The sequence below is a fragment of the Saccoglossus kowalevskii genome, chromosome 16, assembly GCF_978046115.1.
Source record: "Saccoglossus kowalevskii chromosome 16, keSacKowa6.1, whole genome shotgun sequence".
NCBI classification, from domain to species: domain Eukaryota; kingdom Metazoa; phylum Hemichordata; class Enteropneusta; family Harrimaniidae; genus Saccoglossus; species Saccoglossus kowalevskii.
Genome location: NC_140656.1, coordinates 16542255 through 16563283, shown reverse-complemented (window position 1 = coordinate 16563283; position 21029 = coordinate 16542255). Strand labels below are relative to the sequence as shown.

At 32.6% G+C, this 21029-nt stretch overlaps 1 protein-coding gene across 1 annotated transcript in view; it reads right to left on the bottom strand.

Annotated features, from left to right (window-relative positions):
* The window catches only part of LOC100373767 (protein-tyrosine sulfotransferase 1-like), an 85966-nt gene extending 69214 nt beyond the window's left edge, over positions 1-16752 (bottom strand). Inside the window, exon 1 of the mRNA XM_085491129.1 lies at positions 16630-16752. The gene's annotated coding sequence lies outside the window, so the exon portion shown is untranslated. The remainder of the gene's footprint in view (positions 1-16629) is intronic.
* Between the last annotated feature and the right edge of the window lie 4277 nt (positions 16753-21029).

Below are 21029 nucleotides of genomic sequence, written 5' to 3'. Positions count from 1 at the left end.
ATAATTTCAAAAAATTACAAATTTTTACATAAATATGTAGGTAGCTCCAAATCGGATTAATTCATGTATTCCACTCGATATGGTAATACAAACTGTTATTGGGTCATTATATTATTGTTACATATATTTCCACAGATACTGGTAAATATTATAGGTTTACAAAATATTCCTTTTATAGTCTGCACTTTCCTTCAAAAGATTGGAACAAAAATAGCCAAATTTTTTGAGTAAAAACTAAAAATGTTCTCAAATTTTGTTTGTTAAATACAACAGATGTAATTTTGGAAGAGCTAATTTAGAATTTAATTCCACAAATTACAAATTAAGCAATCATGGATTTTACGAGCAAATGATTGCCTTTAAAATAATGGTATTCATTCATGACTAATTAAATGAATTAACACTCGAATAGAGTTGGAGAAAAACACTCACATGCAATATCCACTTCTTAGCAAATATTTGACGTGCACAAATGTTTAATGAAATACATTGTAAATTGTGAACAAAAGAAAACATGGCTGTATTATTTATATTTGATATTTCACTAAGTACGCTACTATCAAAACATTGGAGGGAAATATCTAACAAATGTTTCATTTTCAATGCTTTTAATACTGCATGTTTAACCCTTTGCGCCCCAATGCGGCCATATACGGCCGCTTATTTCTGACCAAAGATAACCCAATCCGGCCGTAAAAGGCCACCCGTTAATGCGCTGTCAAAATCCCAATGCGGCCGTAAACGGCCGGTATTTCATAGATTGAAACAGAAGTTGATTCTGATCTCCCATGATCTGTGCATGAAAAAATAAATTGTTGATGAAAATAATTAGAAATACAGGTACGTTCAGACTGAAAATTATATACGAATTGTCCTCGTACTTTTCTTGTACAACGGGTTTTTCGGACGGTGTTTGTGAAGAGCTGTGACAATTTGCATAAATAAACAAACACAGCGGCATGTTTGGTGAAAGTTCATTTATTCTACCGCAGTTTTTATCCAAAATAAACGCATAATACATATAAAATTTATATTCATCTGAACTGGAAACATTATTTAAATAAATTACCTATATAAAATGTTGTTTTTCCTTGTTGGCGAGTTTTTAATGTCGAAAAATCAGACTGTCATCGCAATCAGTCTTGCGTGCCAACAGAGGTCAACACGTGAAAATTGCCGTAGTCGCTGGTTCCGTAAAAAAGGCATCCCAGTTTCGTTGCTATTTTTCACTGCAAGTCCTTATTTCGCCTCTGTTGTATTTCCACTGGATATCCATGTATTTTTTTCATTCACAGTGTTCAAATATCGCTTTAAAATGGGGGTTTTAAACGGGAATATCCAATGACCTCTGTAGGCCAAACGACACTGTCATCAATTACCGTTGGTTTGAATATTTAAACACAATCACTGTGTCGTTGCCCCGGTAATTCCCGCCCTACTGTTCCATATGTATATTCCTAATAAAGAATCCTGCCAAATAAGGAATACTTCTTCCGAATATATGAATAAATTACACACTAATTTGACTGTGGCGGGAATATGCAAGGTTTTTCAGTGGTTGACAGACACGATCATTCAGTTGACCTCCACTGCGTATTTGCATTTGTTTGTAAACACAGCTGACTTGTAATCGAACGAATTAAATTCCTGTCGAGTATTTTTGGATTTTTTATGCAATTATTCACAACTATTTGTGTGATACGTTTAAAGTTTTAACTCAGTGATGAATTTCCAAACTGTGAGCGAACAGCAGACTACGGGCCCCAGTACCGGGATGCAACAACAACCGGCCGACTCGGAGCTGTCATCGCAAACTGATCGTGACGCAATTCTGAGATTTTTCGATGAGTCTGATTCAGACACTGAGTTTGAAGGCTTTACAGTGGAAGAAATAGACGAAGGGAGATTGAGATGTGAATTGCTATGCCAAAATACCAACTGTGGCAGTGGCAGTGACATCGGTACTAATGAACTGTTAGACTTGTTGAATGCCGATGCCGACAGTGACTCGGACTCTGATGCCGATGACATCGCCAATACACCAAACATCTGGTCAAATGAAAGGACCGACGTGAACATTCCAGCACATGACGACCAGTTTTCAGGACCAAGACATGGTGTTGGTTTCGACGGGGAACCACTGGATTTTTTTAAATTATATTTTACGGACGATTTTTTTGGATTTGTTGGTCGGGGAAACAAATAAATACGCTAGACCATGGTTTATAGTTCCATGGCTAGACATAGACAGGAAGTTACCGGGCGCGTAGACCGGCATTGGTATGAAACGGACAGAGATGAAATGAGTGCCTATTTCGGTGTTATCATAAATTAGAAACCAAGTGAATTGTAAATAAAATGTGTGTTTTTTTTTTAAATGAAATGAAACTACAGTGTCCTAGTCTTCTTTTCCCTGTGTACATGTCAACCTACCTGGCTCACACTGAATTGGTAAAAAGTTTTGGGTAATGGGAGTACAAATATGCAAATTAGTAATGGGCCCTGCAACATTGTTGCAACAAAGTATCTATGGTGTGCAAAGGGTTAAACACTAACGTTCGTTTCGGCAAATTACCTTTGCTAACACTTATGACTAGTGCTCCCAATGAATTTTGATTCGCGTCTATTCTGAATTACGACTAAATCGTTTTTGTCTTGCACCGCGCACAAACTCAGACTATCAAATATGTCACATGATAGTCCCAAAACCACAATAAAATTTCTATCCGTGCAACTGTTAGGCAGTTACTTTCGTGACATTTAAACAAAATCCCTTCAGTCATTTATAACAGTGATATTATAACCATTTACAGAATATCAATTAAGAGATCAGAATTCGGGCCATGTTCGAGTAAAGCGCACAAGTTCGAATCGAAAACTTTATTTTGATTAAATGCAAGATATGCATGATTAAACATGGTAAAATTTTAATCGTTAGATTTCTGAAAGTTATGGAAAAATTACAACCCTTATATTTGACAAAATGTACATTTATACCCCCAAACTGTACATTTATACCCCCAAAATGTACAATTATATCCCCAAAATGTACAATTATACCCCCAAAATGTACATTTATACCCCAAAATGTACATTTATACCCCCAAAATGTACAATTATACCTCCAAAATGTACATTTATACCCCAAAATGTACATTTATACCCCCAAAATGTACATTTATACCCCAAAATGTATATTTATACCCCCAAAATGTATATTTATACCCCCAAAATGTACATTTATACCCCCAAAATGTACAATTATACCCCCAAAATGAACAGTTATACCCCCAATTTTTTAGCTTATAAAGCAGTCCATTTGTTATGCCAGGGAAGATCTAAGACATACATTAACTTGTACTATAACAATTTGACAATTTTACCGAAAAACGTCCATATATGTATTTATTTTGAAACAATGGACAGATATTGGGCTACTATCTAGGCTACGGCTATACGTATTGAAACTGGACAACACCAGAGGCTGTAAACTGAACGAGACCAGAGAAAATTTACAAAATGTAACACAAATGAAGATGAGACGCATTTTATCCCATCATGCACAACTGTACACTTTAGACATACATTGTATTAATTTTTCTCAAAATCAAAAGATCAGTTCGAACATTTGTACTGTGAAATATTTATTTTAGCTGGAATTAATTTTCGCTGAAAAGACTTTTTGAGTGTTTTGTATGGATTTTATTATCACTGATTTTTGATTAATTCCAGCGAAAATAAAGTATTCCACAGTATTTAGTTTATTAACCCAATCAAAATAAACTAAAAACATCACATTCGCTGATATCAACATTATACTTGGCTAAGGATGATTCGATACTAACGTCAAGACGAACTTTGAACCATATTATTTGTAACATAATATAAAACATTGTCATTTTATTGTACATGGATTTATCAGTATAATTTTTTCAAAAAATTTTGTACATTTCTTGCAATTCCAAATTATTATAATTTCAGTATTTGGGTGAATTATTTTAAGTACTGTATAGAAAATAAATATAAAATATCCTCTGCAAAAAAACTGAAGTTACAAGGTGCCAGGTAATTGAGTTTATTATAATATTCTTTTCAAAAAATTCATACCATATTAATTTGAGAGGACCTGACACTATTCATTGCTAGCGGGGACGTGGATAAGGTAATTGTTTGTTTCTGTTGTTAGCGGAAATTAATATTAACAGACAAGTATAAGCTGCCTGCAACAGAGCGAGTCGCTACAGCAAAATTCAAAACAAAAACATACAAGTATCATTAAAATAATATTTAAAATAACAAATAACATTATTTTCCCAGACCAGGCACCAACAAATTCACATTGATTTAATATGATTTAATATTGAGTGGCTTTCAAGTTCAGCCATGTGACTGCAACAAAACTGTACTTTTGAAATGCTGTATTAAGCACTGCTGTATTTGTCCAAATCACCACAAAAATATGGTATCCCAGTCCATTTGCATTAAAATACATTTTGATTTATAGCTCAATTCTTTCAGTTTCTGTTTTTTGTTGTTGTTATATGCCAGACAGTCAGGGCATTCATTGAATGTCACTTTTCAGGAGCAGGTGTTAACTACATGTATACACAGTGTATATTGCAACGTGTCATCATGTGACTGAAAATGCAATCATTTTTCACAGGGTCTTAATTTTCATTGATAAGTATAATCAGCTAAAATAAAACATGTAAAACATCTGAATATAACTCATTGTGTTCCTGACAAAATCATGAACTTAAAAACCAGTGAAAATCGGTATGCTCGAAATACCAAAATAGTGAAATTAAGTGCCAGTGAAAAAAAAAATGGTTTTGCAGTATTCCTAAGCAATATGGTGAATTAATGCACTATCCCAGTGTCACATTTTACGTAAACGTTTACATACAGTTATCGATTAAGATATCAGTGATATGAATGTAACACAGTGAAGTGGATGCAAGATATCGGGCTAAGACATCAGTGTTCAACTTGAGTTAGGCAAGCACTACTTACTATTATACATGTATATTAATTAACATATTGAATACGTCATTGTGATTGGCTGAATGGCATCATGTGACCAATGCTATCTGTGCATATATTCACTATGTACATTATTAGAAGCGCATATAGAACCAAAAAATGGTATACTGGATTTTTTTTTAAATATTACTAATGCACTTCTAATAGACTAAATATGGTACTGTGGCAATGGCATTTTTATCTACACCTGAACAATGAATAATAGATATTAAAATACTATAAAAATTCAACATTAAAATTAATTTAAAAAAAAAACGAAATAAGTTTGAAGAAATTATAGTTTTTAAGGTGATACTAGGTACTATAAAAAATAATTGAAAATCAGGTTTAAGAACTACAGCAACATTGTTAGTGTGTATTTCTGTTCCAATGTTTTGTCAACGTAAACAGTGGTTATTTATATCGCTGTTTAAAGGGTTCAGTATTGCACTTGATATTAAAGTTGGGTAAATTTTGGAGTGTGAATTGAGCTATGGGGTGACCCTTATTTTCTATAAAAGGATTATTGAACCTGAACTTGCCTTAATTCAACCATGAGGCAGGCGTGGCTAATTTGATCATGCATGGTGTTTGCCACGTGGTGTGTAAAGCAATAGTTTGATGGTTCCCTTCGTTTATTTCCACACCACGACATTTTGTGTGGTTTCATGCTGCAGTGGAGGGTATCTGCCATGCATGTTTTCATCGCCAAGTTCAGCAACTACTTCAAGAAGAAAAGTGCATCCATGTGTTCGCCGATTTCTCAGCTGGAAGACAATGGATCCGTGAACATTGCCAGTTTCAAGTACGTGAACATCACCAGAATCGAGCGATTGATACTACATTACCCATTTCTTTTGTATAAACCCACGTTTATACGGCTAAAGGTATTTTTTTTTTTTTGATAGCAGCCTTTTTCAACAAACTGAATCGATAGTTGTTTATTCATATTAATACTGATCTATTTGCGGGTATATGATTAATTTGTATTTGTATGTAGCGGTAACTTGAAATAATTTACAATTTGTGAAAAAGCATTCATTCCGATTCATTATAATATTACTATTAATAATTCCAGTCTAATTTACATGATAATTAAGGAATTGTTGTGTATACCATCCATGGTTAATAACTTAAGTGAAGTTTGTTGTTGTGCCCAGCCATACTCTGGCGTTAAGATAATATTTAAGAAATTTGCTGAATGCTTGGACTTGTCGCACACAAAACAAGTCATGTCCCTGTTAGTTCAATTGTAAACTTAATCTTGAGCAGCATTCAGTCAAACAAAACGGCCACCAGTTGGCCATTTTAAATCCAATCTGAAAAACCAAATGACATGCATCAAGACCTGGTTACGGAATGGCAGAAATGCCATAAAAATGACTGCATTCAGCCATCTTGAAACAGATCATACAATACATGGACACATATCCCAAGATGCATTGCATATGTGCGAGGTCTGAATATGATTGGCTCAGGAATGTTCACGATAGAGGTGGGCATGTCACAAGCATGTATGCACTGAGGTCAATCCATAAGTTCACATTTTCGGGCCAAGTCCGAACTGGGACTAATAACTTGGCAGTGCTTGTCCAATGTAGTGCCATATGGTTTTGTTTGGCTGCTGTGTATATTTAAATAAATAGATTGAGTTGTTTTTTGTACAGAAACACTCAAACTTTTTAATTCTTTTTGCATAGGTCATACTTCTGTACGAAACCTTGTGTTACACTACAACCACTGTAATCATGCGTTTAATTTGAAATATGTTTGGAGTTCACTTGATTTAAGCAATAATAAATTTCTCACAGCACCCTATTGGATGAAGAGAAGGGCCCATGACAAGATTTCCCAAACACATTAATTAATGTATCCAGACCTTTCTCGGATTCACTCGAATTCATTTCATATCACCACCTTCATAATTAAACAAATTTAGTTAAATTTGGGGACTTTTTTTTTTTAAATGAATTTCCTTGCAAAAAGGTTTGCCTTATCCTCTGATAATGTAAAGCTACGATGAATCCTCTAATTCTGATAGTGACGATTTGTAAAATTCAATATTGTTGCACGTGGTTATACATTGGTATGTCGAGCATAATCTACATTGATTTAATACTTTAAAACCTCAGAATAATACTGTCAGAAATTTAAGCTTCTTATATTTACATAAACAAAATACCACCCTTTCAAAATGATGGTACAGCAATGTAGGTCTGACATTACCAGAAGCTTATATAAATTAGGGATGGTCATCATCTTTCCATAATCCTAACTGACGGCACGACAAAATTAGTTCAGTTTACGTATTGCGTCTTTTATACAGGTATGTCTATAGAAACAGGAAGCAGAAAAATGAGTGTTCAATTTTAGACAGGTTTGGGGTAATATTCAGTTTTGAACAGTTTTATACAGGTATGTCTATAGAAACAGGAAGCAGAAAAATGAGTGTTCAATTTTAGACAGGTTTGGGGTAATATTCAGTTTTGAACAGTTTTATACAGGTATGCCTATAGAAACAGGAAGCAGAAAAATGAGTTCAATTTTAGACAGGTTTGGGGTAATATTCAGTTTTGAACAGTTTTCAGTTTTACAGTTTTCAAATATCTAATGAACATGGTAGAAAAAATAACTGATTTTCGCAGCTCATTTTATGAGTAAGTTTTATACTTTGATACCGTTTGGTATCTCATGTACGTGGTCTCTAGCAGAGTGCCACACATCACCAATACACACGCCTTGCCCGTGACTAAACCAGAAATATTAAATTGTGACTTGTCATTGATATACCTTTAGAATAGATAAATAACAATTTTTATGACGAATGTCTACAATCTTTATGACGAATGTCTACAATCTTTATGACGAATGTCTACAATCTTTATGACGAATGTCTACAATCTTTATGACGAATGTCTACAATCTTTATGACAAATGTCTACAATCTTTATGACAAATGTCTACAATCTTTATGAAGAATGTCTACAACCTTTATGATGAATGTCAACAACCTTTATGACGAATGTCTACAACCTTTATGACGAATGTCTACAAAAGTTGATGAAGACTATAGACATGTGAAAATAGCAATAACATTGGTTTTTTTTTTTTACAGAGCATCATTAACCTTCTCACCACCAGATATTCTCGCTCAAATTTGTCTTCATTTTTTTCTTATATTCTTTAATATTTCTGGAAATGAACTGTAATTTTGGAGCCAATGGACAGAATTTGAGTCAATTTTCAGTTTTTACTCAAAACTTATTTTTGTCCCAATATTCTGATGGAAAGTGCAGACTGTAAACAGGACTAATTGTGAATTTGTGATGAAAAGAGAGAACTGGGGGTGAAAAAGTTAAAAGGATATTTTTTGGTCGATGGAGTAAGTAGCATGTGGGTTTTTCGCAAAACATAGTTAAACTTTGGTAACCTTGTTATATAATATTATTCCCTTTATCATAGTTTTTGTTTCAATATGAATATGCATTCTCGTAATTAATTTTGAATACAAACAAGTTTTAAAATTGAAACAGCAGTAAAAAGTGTACAGCCAAACAGAAACAATTGAAATAAATGTATTAAGATGGAAATCGATTCAATAAATAGTATTGTAGTATTATATTCACCCCTTTACTGCTTGCCGATTAAGCTGCATGAAGATAGCTGATAGAACGGGCCCCTTAAGTTACCCGGTAGATAAAAAGTTGCCAATATGTTTCTATAACTGTATCTAAATCAATGGTTAAAATTAAATTTAATTATAAATCTGTTTAATCACAACAGATAAACTGGTCTCAACTCATATTCACAGAACAGCAAATGCAAACGAATAGAACACGATAGACGCTTACGATGCTAACACATAAAATGACAATTCTAATGTTACTGGCAGTTCTGAAAGATATCTGCTGATGAAACAGCTGAAATGCATATATGCGATAAATAAAATATCAAAATTTGTGACCGTGTAGTGTCGTAAATTTGATTAAACTTGTGTAGTATTTTTTTCGTTTAATAAATATGATATTACACAGCCACTCATAGGGCAACCTTTATGTGTGTGTTTGAATTCTTTGTAGATAAACAATGTATTTACTTGCATTTTATAAGTCGTATAAAACCAATAATGATGCAACATGATTAGCTAATGGGCTTTGACTGCATCTCACATATTTGCGATCTTTGTGTAGTTATTACTCAATCAAGGGCAGTGCACAGTATATTCACAGGATCTAAAATATTTCTTAGTAACATGATTAATCTGCCAGTTTTAAAAGTTAGTAATCAAATAAAATGATAAGAAATTCCTGATCAGATTGATATACAATTATGGGTATTATACATATATGATCCCAAAAAATTAAAAAAAAAAATTTAAATCCAAATTTCAAACTTAGGATGAAAAAACAAATTAATTAAAACAAAATTTGACATACAGCATGTAATTTGGGATTCACTACATACAAGTGAGACTCGCATACAAAAATATTTTTATTTATAAGGTTGATAATTTGTGTCAAATATTATGGTCAAGGGTCAAGTGGTGTCCATTAACCAATAATATGTTAAATTCACATCGGGTAGTAATGAGATAATGGACTGCGATTAATCAAAGGATAAAAGACACGATGCATACACACATACATGTAGTGTATGAAATGATACGTCCTACAATCAAATTCCTTAGATACGGATATAACACTGTTCTTTCACTAGACTTTTATATTACTGTAAAATACTTTATTTTAGCCAAAATTATTTTTTGATGAAAAGAATTTTGGGGTGTTTTGCATGGAATTTATTTTGACTGATTTTTGATGAGTTGCATGTAAAATATAGGAAAAAAGGTATATTCGCTGGATTTTATTTTCACTGAATCACTCCTTCAGAGAAAATAGCGAAAAATAATTCTAAGCGAAAATAAAGTTTTACAGTAGACAAAAATTGTCATCTAGCAATTTAGCAGCTTGGCAGAAAACCGCCACGTTTTGATGCCATCAATCCACCTTGATGTTTTTTTTATTATTGATGAGATATACAATTACCTGGTAATTTTATACAACACCATAAATAAACCATCTGAATAAACCGTAGAAAATGAAGGGATTTTCAACGAGAATACTATAGAACAGACAATTGCAAAATACTTTATTTTAGCTTGATCAATTTTCACTGAGAATACTTTTTGGGTTGTTTCGTATAGAGTTTATTTTGCCTGATTCTTGATGAGTTGAATGTAAAATATAGGAAAAAAGATATATTCGCTGGATTTTATTTTCACTGAATCATCCCTTTAGCAAAAATAGCCCAAATAATTTCTAAGCAAAAGTATTTAGAGTATAAGATTGCATATATTACTGTACAACAATTAAATTAATAGAAACATGAATTCAAGCGATTCAATTATTATTTAAAAGTATACACTAGTATATCACTAGTTACTTTGATTCCAACGTTGTATAAAAAAAAAAACCTCAGTAAAATAAAAGTTTACTACTACAAAATTTTGTGATTTCCTTGACTAATGGAAATTTGTCTTGCGCATATGTAAATCAAGTCTGTCAATAAAATTTTTAGAACTGTAAAGTTTATTTTAATGAAGACTTTCCTCGTTGTAAAATACAAAGTATTACGTTAGTACGTAAATTTTTCAATTACACACAGTAAACAATGTCATCACACGGAGAGCTCAATTCACAGTACACATTTAACTTTGACAAAACCCTAAAATAAAGGAAATAAAAGAAATGTGTATCACAACATATTAGTGTTGATGTTTGAACGGTATTAAGACAAACTCTTTCCGATAATATTGATTCTTGTCACAAAATTCAGCTGTACAATTAGTGAACTGAAACAGAACGATTTTTACATGCGGCAACTTTGAGCCGGGAGGAATAAAATGACACAGATTAGCTAGTAAACATCAATACTGTGAAATACTTTATTTTCACTGGAATTAATTTTCGCTGAAAAGACTTTTTGGGCGTTTTGTATGGAATTTATTTTCACTGATTTTTGATGAGTTTAATGTGAAAGATAGGAAAAAAAGTATATTCGCTGGATTTTATTTTCACGAAATCATCCCTTCAGCGAAAACAGCGAAAATTAGTTCCAAGCGAAAATAAAGAATTCTACAATATATGGCCACGATGTTGGAAGATGATACCCTGCCTGTAGGCAAGTACATCAAGTACGTATTGCAAGGCTCGATATTTTGCTTATTTATTCGACATGGTCGAATTATTTATAAATTGAAGGAGAAAAAAAATACATTATTCATAAGCTTCGGTTGGCTTGGATTTTAGTAAAAATATATATAAACGACAGGTCACATATACTATACGTAAGTTCGTGCAGATGACACCGAGCGTACTACTTACTGTCAATACCGTATGCTAACAATATTCCAGATGTTTGTACATGTACATGTAGTATGGGTAAGAAGCTCATTGTTAATTTATAGAGAACCGATACAGCACCGTATTAATAATAATAATATAATAAAATATTGGGAACTCTTTACAGGAAATTACTTTGCATGAAAAAAAAATATATCCTGTTTAGTTTACTACTATGGAGTACTGAGTTTCAGTTGCAGTTTATTTTTGCTATAATTTCTGAAAAAGGGTAATCAATGAAAATAATCACAACTTCTCGTTTTATGGTTGACATATAATCTCCGACAAATTAGTGACATGAATAAATACGTCTACTCATTAGTGTTATTACCAAACATTAAATCTATTTAACATAAAAATATTCACAGTATTTTTATTATTAATATTAAATACTGCTTGGTTATATATTTAATTTTTTAAAGCTTTTATTTGAAGTACTTAATCAATTCAATAAAGGTACTTGAAGTCAACGGGAAGCTGTCAACACACAGTGTGAAATATGTTAAATATGTTAATTAATTAATTAAATATGTGAAACCAAAATGAAAATCACTATTGGGACTTTGATCGTATGAACACCAAAGTAAACTTCTGTGACCTAAACACTATTATAAAAATAAATTTGTAAAATTTTTTTTTTTTTTCTTAATTTTAATCAAAACTTCTACCCAATGAAAAGGATTTGGTTCAAAATTAATGAGGAAAATTAAAAACAATTACAAAAAATTGTGTAAAATGTAACAAAATTCTGCCTTTAATCTACATTCTGCCTCTCCCAAAGACTTCTTTTTTTTATTTCAAAGAACAAATGTAACAAAAGATTTTCATTTTCTTTCTTAACTTTTTAGTTGCTTTTGATTATACATTGAATTGATTTTAAATACACCCCCCCCCCCCCCCCCCCCCCGGTATTCATAAAATTCCATCTAAGATCAGCTGAACAGTCAACAGCATGTGAGAGTACAGTTTGAGCGCCATAATTTCTTTTGTTTTGTTTATGTATTTTCTCAATTTATTTTGATAATTTTGGACGAAATGGATACAATTTTATATTGGCTAAGGTCTTGATCAAAAGTTGACTTTGACATTGAGAAGGTTAATACCATTTCAATTTCAAAATTGCATGTGCTGACAGTAATAATACTCTTACTAGTAAAACCATTTCAATGTGTCCTTTTTCAAATGTATACTGCTGTCGACTGACGTTCAGTGTAAAGAGTTTGTAAACAAACAAAAAAACACAAATGTTTGTGACAATTGTGAACCCTTAATGTGAGGGCAAGGTCAATCATGGTTTCCCTATTAACATAAACTAAACTGAATTTTAATTTTGCTATTTTCACTAATAATTAAAATTTGCTGAAATAAAATCCAGTTGAACATGTGAAACAACAATAGCAAATTTTTTTCCCAGCAAATTTTATGAATTTAAAACCCAGCGAAATTACTTAAAAGATAAAAATAGCGAAATTAAAAACCAGTGAAAATAAATAGTTTTACAGTACTTTAATCCTATAAATAAATCTACCATGAAGATTGGATTATAGATTTATATTCACACTAAAAATATTCAATACAAACCACTTGATATTTTTTTTCCATGATGCATTCAAAACGCAAAAAAATGCCTAAGGTGAATAGAAACATTGATTACAAAGTTATTTAATTACCGGGTTTCAGTTATATGTCTGTATTCTTCATGAACACATATTTGCTGTATTAAGTAGAGCACGAGCTTTACATAAATGCTCATAATAAGTCATATTTTATTAATTTTTGGTTTATAATTACTTCCAGTATTCCACCCAGGAAATTAGCCAAGCACTGTGGCAAAATTAACATAACAATAGAATATGCAACTAACTCTATTGTACTTATTGTTATTCTAATGCGCTCTATTATCGATGATCGAAAATTTATAGAGTAGCGGACTCCTACACAATAATGCTGTGGAGAGAACCCTGGCTTTTTTTTTATAAAAAATCGCATGATATACATTGCTGTGAAAAAAAAAAATTCAGTTCCCATCATTAAAGCAAATTAAAAAAAAAAAAAAAAAAAAAAAAAAAAATTTTTTTCAATGATTTCTTTGATGTCTTACCTTCAAACTATCGGTAATATAACTAAAAATAGGAAACAAATTAAGTGAGTGTATTTTGGTGCAAAGTTCACTAAAGTTGACTGGAGTGCAGAAGGGGATAATGTGTATTAGATTATAAAACAAAATCCCTTTAAACCAATCAATTGTATTTCCAAAAATACCGATTTAAAAGAAGATTTCAGGAAGTAGCGATAGTATAGCAACATGGCTAACTGCAAAGTTCAAAATTAAGGCATGTCTATCTGTCCCAGACAAGCAGATTTTAGGTGGGACATGACAATGAGGAAATTGCCTGTCCCTGTGAACAGGTGAATACAGATATTGAAGTTTAATAACTGACTAAATGGGGCACATCATCAATTGGGACAGGTACTTTTATTCACCAACGTGTCCAGTTGACAGGCAACTTTAATTTTCGATTTCAACCCTGAACTGATTTTGCATTTCGCTGATACCTCGTGTTTTAACTAATCAATTGGCTTTTCAAATTTACTGGCAGTGACTATGGTTACGCCCACTCAGGACAAATCTATATTGCAGCAAAAAAAGACGATGCTTTCACATTGCAGAATTTCAACAAATGATTCAATTTTACTCATTTTAATGCAAACTTGTCTGTATTTGTACCAAAGTTACTGAAGATAGGGGTATTGAAAGCAACTAAGATCACCCAACTTGATGTTGATAATGATGACGACGACAACGATGACGACGACAACGATGACGACGATAACGATGATGATGATTTGTTCCAATCCGTTCTGAACATTTTTGATATGGTGAATCTCATGCAGAATGCACGGAAATCAACTGGCACTGTCAAATCTAGAATGTGCCAACTGTTTAGTCAAAACAATTTGCCAGCAAATTTATGAGCAAGTTTGTCATTTTGCAGAATACCATGTTCATAAAAATTGTGAAACATTAATGTAAGAATGTCAAATACCTTTGAGTCCCCCAAAAGCAGAATCAAGATTTTGAAATTAATGGACTGTTAATTTAAAATTTACCTCAGGTTCAATTAAATGTTACAATGTTACTTAGTTCAGAGTCAAGCCAGATTCAAAATAACACATATCGGTACATTTTTCAATTTGCTCGTTAATGACACTCAGTACCATAGGGATCATAGAAAAGAAAGTAAAATATACAGGGTCACTGTGTTCAGAATTATTTTAATTTTACGGCAAAAAATGTCACTTATCCTAATGTATAATTTCAGAATTTAGCAAAGTGATTGAACGTCTGAAAGAAAAATACTATTAACCGTTAAAATCTCCTTGCTATGAATTTTCAAGATTTGATGAATTGAATGTGCTGGTCAAATTTTCATCAGAGTGACTGTTTACATAATTTTAGCACAATATTAACTGAAATAAAATTTCTCAATTTTAGAAACGGGTGAATTTCATCAGAATTTAATCCCTAGTGAAAATAAAGGAGTTTTAATATTAATATATAATACTTATCTTTATGTAATAAAACAATTTATCAACAATTATTTTAAATCTCATTTATAGTTTCTGAGAAAATTAGCCATTTCTAATAAAATATGGAATATAGAAAATTACCAATTCTAATAAAATATGAAATATTTTGTTTAATACAGTTAATATATGCAAACAAAACAGATAACCTAATAATAATAAGATTACATTCTTTTTTTAGTTTTATGAAATTGATTGGAAAGCAAATATTGTTGTTTTTTTAATATGCATGCAAACATTGAAGACAAAAACAATCAATCATTCTGACTGGGAATTTTTCAACTGTTGCAATTTGTTTTTAACATCTGGTGCAGAAGTATGTATGATGCTTGGTGACACAATTACAATGTGTATAGTTAGCGATGAAAGAGTTGAAAATTAAATACCATATTTGTTCTATTAATGGTGCATGAAAACAAAATGATCCAGTATATAATAGATGTATGTTTTTGGTTTATGTCTGTTTCCACTCCGGAAGCAATTCAATAGAAAACAAAAGACAAACGAAGATTCACAACATTTCCAGGATTGATATAAAACAAACAAAACAAAAGACAAATCAACACCAATAACCAAATAACTTGCAATCAGACCCCAGGACATGAACCTTTCAGAAATGAACACATTTTTTGGCAGGGTGTATACTAGAATTATAGTCGATTATTGTGATCAGTTACTGTATTTTTTTTTATCCACTGTTGAATGATAAATATCAGATCAGCATATGTCATCTTACCGTACTCTGTATCTTTGAAATGTGGGCAGATTCCTAATTCATATTTTGGTGATAAGTACTGATCATTCAACATTACATAAAGAACCTTTTCCACACCACAGTCCCTCTTATCGAATAAACATCCAGCGGAAGCCTAACCAGCATAGTACATAGGGAAGATTTTCGTTTCTCAACCGTTTGTTGAGGGACTGTGTCTGCACAGGTAATGGTAAAATGTATTTTTTTTAATCTCACACTGCTTTGTCATGGTTTATAGACAAGATGTCAACACTTTATAGTCATCTTTAACATCTTAGCTTGGGTGCACTTCACTACGGAATTAAATTAAGAGCAATCAAAGCTAGCCCGATACTTGACCTGCGTCTTGGCAGTCAGTTGCGGAGATAATTTACGTAAGCAGATCATTTGAGTTACATCACATTCTCGTTCAACAATAAATATCGATAATATAAGTGATACTATATGACATACGAAATGATTAAACAAAACTACCGATGTGTTTGAAGACCGCTATCGACGGTCAATATCGATATCCGCGATTTGTAATAAGAATCACAATGACAATGTTTGTATCGAACAAACGCAAATAAATTGAGTTACGATAAAACATGTATTACTGTGTATCGTTCCTACTGTGACTAATCAGAACGACGACTGCCGGAAAGAACTGAAGAAGGAAGTCTGTCAGTAGCAGAAGATAAAAACATTTCTCCTCAAAAGAACAAACTGACATTGGCAATGATCACCGACGCTGACGATGACTTGACGCATGCGACCACCAGTTTACTTGGGTATCGTTTCTGTCACTGTCAGCCTCTGCATCTGTATAAATTTGTGTGAATGTTAGGCAGTAGAATGGAAATTTACGAAATATGTACTCACATCTGTCCATCATCGTGACTTTCCGCACTCAGCAACACCATAAACTCTAAGAATTCCAACTGAAAACAAGTCCTTCCGTCTCTACGCCACGATAACTCACGATAACTCGGCTTCTTGACCCTTGACCCAGTCGTGGAAATCAGTTTGCGCATGTCATCCACAAAGCGCCGGAAAACCACGAATGTAAAGCAGATGAAAGGAAAAACAAGTGAAAACGAAAGGCGACTGGCTAATACACGAATGTGCAAATCTGTTATAAGTCTGTTTAACAAACCCAAGGCTGTTTGAATGACGTTTTCATAATTCGTTCCACTGTCGACCTACTTTAAAACTAACGAAAGATTATACGAGTAGGGCCAGGAGAGGGCGTGTTAAAAAAATAATGCATGTTTGGTGCTCGCGCGTACCTGTCCCCAAGACCTGTCCCTCTCTCTGTCTAAGGTATGCGCTCAGATAACAATGGGGGTTTAGGAGGAAAGTGTCAAACAGATCTTTCCACATAATAATATTTGCTCACCAACTATAATATCAATCAATCGTTATTTTTTATTTATTTATTTATTTATTTATTTATTTATTTATTTATTTATTTATTTATTTATTTATTTATTTATTTATTTATTTATTTATTTATTTATTTGTTTGTTTATTTATTTATTTATTTATTTATTTATTTATTTATTTATTTATTTATTTATTTATTTATTTATTTATTTATTTATTTATTAACACACAACATCCCCCGGAGGGGATGAAAAGGGTTACAAATCAGATATTAGTAAAAGAAAAATAACTACATAATTAAAAAGTAAGGGAACAAAAAAGCATTAAAAAAAGAAAAAAAATTGTATACAAGGAATGTGTTACTGGCTTAGTTTATGTAGGTGCTGCTGCCTTGTATTAAAACAGTTTCTTAAATATTGTGCTAAAGGAATTGACATTTTCTCGTTACTTAGTAATGATATGAATTTATTTTCATTACTAAATTTGTCAAAATTTGGTATACATTTATTAGCTACAATGTAAAGTTTCAATCTTATTTCATTGTAATGAGGACAATTTATGACAAAATGTTGTTCATCTTCAACATGGTCATTGTCGCACATATTGCAGACTCTGGCTTTAAAATCCAACCCTGTATGCCGGCCTGTTTCAATTTTCAGACAGTGGTTGCCAAGTCTAAATTTTGTTAAGGATTTGCGAAGTTCAATGTTTTTCATAATTGTTAAGTAGTTTTTTTGTTCTATTTTGGTTTTAAAAAGTTTGTAGGTTCTTAGTTTATTTTTAGAATTTGATTTTTTCCTATTGTCATTATTTATTTAATTTTTTCACTCAGTTGTAAACTCTTCTTTTAATTTCTCATCAATTGTTTTTAGTTTCGATAATGAGATAATATTTGTTTCATTTAAAAGATAAGAATGGTTTATATTTTTTAATATCAAATCAAGTTTTTTAAACCATTTACTTTTAATAATTTTATTGACATAGTATGCTTCTTGAAGTAGAGTATTTGTGGAATTTGCAATACGATTGGCATATTTTATCTTTTGTTTCTTAATAAAAGAGTCGAGAGGTAATTTTCCCAATTCACTATATATTGCCATAATTTGTGTATTTTTTGAGATACCAAGAATGTAACCATAGTATGTAAGCTGGACATCCTCTACAATTGATTTTGTAGAACTTTCTTCTCCCCAAATGTCACTCCCATACACAATAACTGGTCTGATAAGTTTATCAAACAGTGACAGTAGTATGGACATGTCCAGATTACCAGATCCAATTTTGGTCTTCAATGAGAATAAGGTTTTTATTTCTTTTCTTTTTAGGTTTTTCATATATATATGTGTTCAAAGTATGTTTTGTCTAAATTCATGACTTAAAAAAAGTTGGAAATATGCATGATGGTGTTCCAATACCGTAGTTGTCCGAGTATAAACCCCTATGATCCCGGGCGTAACGACCGATCCTCAAGTTAATTTAGACGATGCTAGTACCGTACACACGACGATTTATTTATGAATAAGTTAACATAAATTATCGCTCGGGAGAAGTTTTAATTTTTCGTCAATTTGTAAACCAGAGAATTAGTACGCTGTATGCAATCACGGCCTGAGTCACTCTACTAGAGTGACTGTGATGCAATGGTCAACACTTATCAGATGAGTGCTAGTCCAACAGTCCAACAAATCATTGTTAATGACAACTAGTGACATGAAATGACATGCACCAGCAACACAAGAGAAGTGACCATGCTAAATTTAAATGAAATCGACCTAAGTAGCGTCAGAAATGGTGTCGGGTAGCTAGTGTCGGGTGGATAGACGAACGGAGTCTATAACGTAAATCGACCAAAAATGGGTACAATGAAAAATAGATTTTTGCCGGAATGAAAGTTCATGACCGGTACTATTGGTAGCTCGACAATGAATAAATAAATTTACGTATAAACAATGTCAGGTTTTAATATAATTCAAATAAATCATCGAGAAAACGTTGTTGATTCATAAATGGATTTGTTTGCAGGATTTGACCGCTGGTGGCGTACTGACGGCATGGGAAGAAGGATTTGATGTCAGAGGCAAGTATTCTCGGCGGAACAAGAGCTTTCTCTTCATTTTTATAAATTTCACAATTCAAACTGAAACGAGAGGTTTCTGTTGGCCGATTTGGACGGTTTCAAATGGCGTCGTTGCGCGCTGTGCTCGTTGATTGGCTGGTTTGATTCGACTTCCTTTAAAATGTATAGTATTCCTAACGATGAAGAAATACTTTTGTTTCGCCAAGAATACTGAATGACGTTGTGAATTTGTGTCAATATAAGAGCAACAAACTTGTTAATATAAGCAATAAGTCATTGTCATTCCAGTTCGTAGCATGGGCACTTCTGTAAAATCTATATACTTTTTCAAGTATTTTTTTGTTCCAATACTCGGCCATTAGTGCATCAAGTCTGAAACCGGCGATGTCGTCACATGCTTGATTGGTACGTCTGTTCCTGTATTTATCCATAATTTAGAAGTGCCTGGATTACGTTTACGTTTCCACTGGAGAATCTCAACACAATTCAACTGAAAGTGATAGGTAGAATCGGTATAGCGTGAATTTTTTGAAAGTCCTTTTTTTTTCCATATTTTATCTAGTCATTTGGACTCTCACCCATATTACTTTAAAATACTTTTAGCTGGAATTAATTTTCACTTAAAAACGCTTTGTGTGTTTTATATGGGATTTATTTTCACTGATTTTCGGCGAGTTAAATGTAAAATATAGCAAAAAAATGTATATATTTGCTGGATTTTATTTTCACTGAATCATCCCTTCAGCGAAATTAAATTGCAATCGTAAAGAAAGTATGTTACAGTATACGGAACAATCAGAACATTAACGCAATGCCTGGTGGGTACTTCGAAACCCTCTACACCGTAACACGTAATGTGTATTCGATTCCGTTCTCTTAAACAATCACTAATATCGTAATTCCTTGTGAAGCATTCCCTTTAAAGGGGAGCAGAGGTCTGGCTTTTTTCACTCTGTACATGAAATTTGACATCTATGAATCGATTCTGTCATGAAAAAACAACTTGTATGTGGTGCGAAATTCCCTCAATATTGGGTATAAAGCGGGCTGTGAAGTAGACGACAAACGTCCGTTTTGCCTGGCGTTATTTCGCCTATAGAGGGCCAGTCGATGACGTCATCAGCCAGACCTCTGCTCCCCTTTAATAATTGCCTGGTGTACATAGCTGTTTTTTGTTTTATATTATTTCTTTCACAGTCCCACATTGTACTAGTTCATTATACTGAAATATGATATGGCGAACATTTTATTTATTTTGTGTCCTTTTCCGGCGGTAACAGCCCAGCCATGTCATAAACTATACGGTGATAAATTTAATTGATGTTCCCTCAAAATCCGCACCGATAACTGAAAAAAAAAAAAAAATCCCAAAGGACAAAAATGCGAGAGTACGTAAGACAATAACATGTACTACCCGAGAATTTAGTTGACCAACGTCATTGTATTATCATCTTCTTCAAACCGGAGTACTATATTTTCATCACTTTTCACTCGTTTTGTCTACAATGCAGTAGGATTATCTACCAGTTGTAGATAAAAAATGAAAAAAAGTTGTTGATGTAATAAATGAATTCGTTTTCAGTGTATGGTCGTTGGTGGCGTACTAGCGATTGAAAATCCCCTGCAAATTCATTTAGTTACAGATAACGAATATGAATCAGGTTACTGACAAGCACTTTTTTCGCTCATGCACTTTGAATTGTTAACACTTTTCTAGTGTTATTTACATTCGATAAATTTTTCAGTTTGCGGTAAACCTCTATTCAATGTATAACAACACATGCTATTAAAAGCAGTTGATAAGAAACACGCACAAATA